The following is a 6,012-nucleotide window of genomic DNA, read 5'->3' on the forward strand; positions in this document are numbered from 1 at the left end:
GAAGATAACGGGATTTTCTCTCATTGTTAGTGAGACCTCCATTTTGGAAATTCTACAAACATATTGGACTGCTCTGAGGCACCTTCATTTACTAACACAGCCCCTTTTAATCTTTCTAAAATTGTTGAAGAATAATGAGTGGGATTGCAGCCCTCCAATCCACACATGGAGCCCTTCCACAGGCAGGTCCCATCTTCCTGTTCCAGGGCACCATTCCCCTCCTCCTCTGCGCCCTTTGGAGGCCTTTGTGTATGTCCAGGGTCAGTGCTGAGGGTGGAAGAGGGGTGAACAGGTGTGCATAGGCAAACGGGGTGAACGTTATCTCCCCTCAAAGCCCCCTGGAGAATCCCAGGAAAAGTACAGAGGGCATATATCACAAGGCCATGGCAGCATCATTCTGTTGCAGCATAACTGTTTAAATAAATGGTCAGTCGATTGTTAAATATTCCAGCAGATCAGTAGGATGCTTATAACAATTTATAATGCGTTCTACTGATATGCTTATAATAATCTGTTATACATGCTACTCATGTCTGTTATATACCTACAGGAGCTGTTAATCACTTATTAACCCTTTATAAACCACTGATAAATGAAGCCTTAATATAACTTGTGACTTCAAAGCTATATGGATCACACATTCCATATCATTCTTCAGATACTGCAGTAATGAATGCTGTAGAAATGCCTATATATAAATAAAATAAAATGAGAGAGAAAGAGAGAGAGAGAGAGGGAAAAAAAAAAAGAAAACAGGGGGAGTGGGGACCTGTAGTTGATCCATATGTGCTATAGATTCCAGGTAAGGTGACCAGGTAGCAAGTGTGGAAAATCGGGAAGGGGGTGAGGGGTAATAGTTACTTATATAAGACAAAGCCCCGAATATCAGGACTGTCCCTATAAAATCAGAACATCTGGTCACCCTAATTTCAAATCCTAGTTCTAACAGGTTCTGCAGCACAGCGGTGGGCTGGAGCTGTGTGGTATAACTGAATCCTACAGCGAGAAACCCTCTGCTTAGATCCTTGACTGGGAATATCACCTTCCCGAAGGCTGGCAGTAAGTGGCTATGTGAACATCCAGGCTTGCCCCTTCCCCAGAGATTGAGTCCATGACTCAGGCTCTCCACAGTCAGGGCAACCTTTGAAGGGCAGAAGGTGGGTTTTCTGCTTAGTGTCTCTGTGACGTTGCACACTATATGATTTTATGAAAATATGCTAATGTAACTGAAATATGCTCCATGCAAAAGGTCTCTTGTAAGGTATCATTACAAAGCTTATAATCTACTGAGTGTAATCATCCCATTTGTATAAATGTACCACTCTTGTATCTGAAACTAGAAATATGAACTATAACTCTAAGGCCCTCTTGTAATTATGCAAAGTGTGGGCCATTAATGGTGGTTTGGAATCTTAATGACTCCCATTAACCAGGACAACTGACTGCAGATGGCTGTGTTTTACCTGTAAGTCTTCCTGTATATGTGTGTGCTGGCAAAGTGGGTAATGAAGTCTTGCAGTGACATGTGATCATGTCACCTGAACTGGAATCCATCTTTAATATGGTGTCTTTCCATTGAGAAGGAGGGGGTGGGAACCCAGAGAGGAACAAAGGATTCCTGCCTTATGCAAAAGATATATAAATGGGTGGAACAGAACAAAGTGAAGAGCCACCATGAAGAATCCCCTAGCTACCACCTGAGCTGGAACAAGGGCTGTACCAGGGGAAAAGATTGTGCCCAGACTTGGAAAGCATCCAGTCTGTGAAAGAAATGCATTGAAACATCTCTGAGGGTGAGATCTTATCTGTATTTAGTTTCTTACTGTATTAGACATAGACTTGCGTGTTTTATTTTATTTTGCTTGGTAATTCACTTTGTTCTGGCTGTTACTACTTGAAACCACTTAAATCCTACTTTCTGTACTTAATAAAATCACTTTTTACTTATTTATTAACTCAGAGTATGTGTTAATACCGGGGGGTGGGGGGGGGAACAGCTGTGCACATCTCTCAGTGTTATAGAGGGCGAACAATTTATGACTTTACCCTGTATAAGCTTTGTACGGGGTAAAATGGATTTATTTGGGTTTAGACCCCACTGGGAGTTGGGCATCTCAGTGTTAAAGACAAGCACACTTCTGTAAGCTGCTTTCAGTGAAGTCTGCAGCTTTGGGGCAAGTAATTCAGACCCTGGGTCTGTGTTGGAGCAGATGAGCATGTCTGGCTCAGCAAGACAGGGTGGTGGGGTCCCGAGCTGGCAGGGAAAGCAGGGGCAGAGGCAGTCTTGGCACATCAGGTGGCAGCTCCCAAGGGGGGTTCTGTGATCCAACCCGTCACAGTCTCCCTCTGCTTCTCCGATTTTTAACCTTTAACCTTTACTCCCGTCCCTGTATCTTCATTTATTGTGCCCTGTATTCACTTATGGCCTGGGTTCAATGGCTCCTCCACCTCAGCTGAGGAGTTGGGCCTTTAGCTTTGGGCAAGCTTAGGCCTGCTGTCTCCCAGTAACTGCAATAGGTCCACAGTCAGGGCAGTGGAGGTGAACTGTTTTTTCCCTGGAGAGTGACAGCTGGGAAGACTGAATTTGCAATGTGGCCTAGGGCCAGTGTCCCTGACTGACAGATTTAAAACAGGTTTCAGAGTGGTAGCAGTGTTGTAGCCATGTTGGTTCCAAGATATTAACGAGACAAGGTGGGTGAGGTAATATCTTTTACTGGACCAACGTCTGTTAGTGAGAGAAACAAGTTTTCGAGCTACAGAGAGCTCTTAAGGGCTGGTAAGCTCAAAAGCTTGTCTCTCTCTCACCAACAGACGTTGGCTCTATAAAAGATATTACCTCACCCACCATGTCTCTAAGATTTGAAATAGAACTGTCGTCCACAGAGGGGCACTTCAAGAGTGAAAACTGAGGCAGGTAGATGAGCGGGAAGAGTCTCCCACTCCTGCCCCCCCTTTGCAACCTCCTGAGACATCACATGTTTTAATACAGTTCTGTTAGTCCTCCCCACAGCAGCTCTGCAGAGGTTGCTGCAGCCCTTAATGGCATTGAATGGGGACAAAAAGGCATCACAATCTACAGAGGATTGCTCAAAGGTTTAGGAAATTCATTATTATGTGTTCTCTTCCCCACCTAGTGGCTCCTATTACTAGGATGTGGGCCTGGAACCCCTTTACCTCCCATTCACACTATTTGACTATCTAGGGCCTACTTATACAACACAGAGAGGCTTTCATAAAAAATTGGAGCTGAGGATTTGACCTGCATTTAAGAACTATATTATGCAGGTTAAAAAAACATACACAGTGTGTGCTTTGTGTGAGTGTTTGTTGGGGGGTAGGGACTTTAATTAAAAACAGGTGTATTTTATAACCATGGCTGTATACGTATTACAAAACAGCAAGGATAACATTTTCTCTCTTCACTAATTTATCAGGCATGTGGCATGCACTCTTCAGTTTCAATTTAACAGAGTGCAATCTTTAGCCAAGGAAAGCTTCCCTCAAACCAGTTCAGCTTGTGAACTCCTTGAACTTTTAAAGAAAGAAAGCCTAATCTTCCATTTATTTTGTACCCTGCAATCCTTCTGAACACCACACTCTTACAATGTATCTCCTTCCCAGCTCCCACGGTTCCAAACTGCATTCATTCTATTTTTCACCTTTGTCTGATGCTTGTCTGATAGATGTTTTATAACAGATAACAGAGTTTTGGGAGTTATATATCATCAGGAGCACAATGATCCAGAATCAGTGTTACAAGAATTAAGTTTCAGAGAGGTAGCCATGTTAGTCTGGTTCTGTAAAAGCAGCAAAGAATCCTGTGGCACCTATAGACTAACAGACGTTTTGCAGCATGAGCTTTCGTGGGTGAATGCCCACTCCGTCGGATCCGACGAAGTGGGCATTCACCCACGAAAGCTCATGCTGCAAAACAAGAATTAAGTTGTTATTCAGGCTATGTTGTATGGTGTATTGGTTGGGATGAAACTTTGATAGTACCTGAAGGGATTAGAGGTTTTGTAAGGGAGTTAGTTCACTTTTAACATGCCTTTTCAACAAACTTCCAATAGCAAAATGAAAGAAATCACACAGCATATAGTTTCACTTTTATAAATGCATTGGAATGAAGAAAACATTCAGTCCATAAAAACCTTCCCTTTTATTCATAATTATCTCATCTTCCTTCACGGCTAAACTTTTAACCCTTTTAAAAGTACTTTTCTATTGAGATTTCTTCATTTCTTTTTGTTATACATTGTGTGTAGTACTTGCGATATTAACTGATGCATTTGAAATATGGAATCCTGAAATCAGGTGAGTAAGAGGAATAGGTTTTAAATATTGATTTACATTCTATTTATAATTTCTAGAGGCCACATTTTAAGATGGCTTCTGGATATGTGCCCATAAAATTGCATATTCGTTCATTTGTATGTGCCAAAGCCCCATGCATGTGCACATGCATGTACAAAGGAATACTCCTACAAATATTATGGATACATTTTTGAAAGCTGCCTGAAAATCCATCTCCTAGGACCTGAACCAGCAAAGCACTAAGCCCAGTGCTTAACTTTAAGCATATGATCAGTCCCATGTCAGTAACAAAGTATGCATGAATGGACACTTTGGCTCTGATCCAGAAAAGCATTTAAGCACATGCTTACCGTAATTTGATTTTGGCGGGAATACTCATGGGCATGGATCTGGGCCTAAGTGTCCATCTAGGTACAGTTAGCTATTGACATGGCACTTATTTTTTTTTAATTATTTAATTTAAATAAAATCTTTGCAATTTACTTTTACTTATTCATGGTTCTGATTGATAAGAGAAAAAAGCTGCACAGGGAAAAATCTCTTGAGAAGAAATAAGGTCAGTGAGCACCTTAAGGGATATTATTAATTCCAGTACAGACTGTGCTATCAGGCTAGTAACAGTGCTCTGATTCCTAGTGCCATCTTTCCATACTGCAGGAAATGGTTGTGCTGTGGAGACACCAAGCTCAGCCCTTTTCTAAAAGAAGCATGTGACTTATAGTGCTCAACAGCAAGCCTTTGGCCCAATTAAGATTCAGCATCCATGGCTGCTTCAGGATTCCCCCAGAAAAGGTAATCCTCAGGTGGCACACAGACACTACAAAGCTCCTACACCTCCCTCCCCCAACCACCAGTGCAAAAGGCATAGCCAGGCAAAGGAAGCTTCGCTGGGGCTTCCCTGTGACCTGGTGATTTCTGGCTTCTGGAATCCTTGAGCCTCTGTGCCATCAGCATAAATTAGAACAGCCTTGAGTCTGCTCTAATTTACATTAAGAGCAGGCCTGGTGGCCAAATGGCTCCAGAACTAGGGCAGTAAATGTTGTACATGTACCCGTCCTGAGTTGTGTTCAGCTGCAGCTCAGGATCTGGGCTTGGAGATTAGAAACCGGAGGATAGTTGGCAAGGTCTCCAGCATCAGGCAATGGTTTCTTTAGGCCACATATGTTGGATTTTGCCTTTCAACACCTCACTGTAACTTTATACACACTGTCTGGGTTTATTTTAAATCCCTGTATTACGGAGTGTAGTTTATAATAAACTGTCCTAAAACTAATTTCCAGGAAAGGATTCTTACCATGTATCACCCTGCACTACTTCCATTGCTGCAGCATGTCTGTTAAGGTCATGATGCCAGAGCTCAAGCAACAAGAGTGTATTGCAAAGAAGCTGAATTCTCCTGTTATTTTGACTGCCCTGGTGAGAAAGGCCAGATGTGCATGTGGCAAAGTCCTCTTACAATTTACTCTCCTACCTCCACCTTTTCAAACAGAGAGGAAACAAAGCATGCTTGACATGAGATTAAAACCTCACGTTGAACATAGCTTTAAACCCAATGCTAATGGACATCTTAGAAATATGAGTAGGAGGGAGGTTTTCAAAGGCACAGTTGAGAGTAGGACACCAAACTGCCCTTTTGCCTTTGAAAATCATCCCTAGATAGACTTGGGGTTGCCAGCTTTCAGGATTTGCTTGCCAGTC

Source organism: Mauremys mutica, chromosome 6 (assembly GCF_020497125.1).
Source record: "Mauremys mutica isolate MM-2020 ecotype Southern chromosome 6, ASM2049712v1, whole genome shotgun sequence".
Classification (NCBI taxonomy): domain Eukaryota; kingdom Metazoa; phylum Chordata; order Testudines; family Geoemydidae; genus Mauremys; species Mauremys mutica.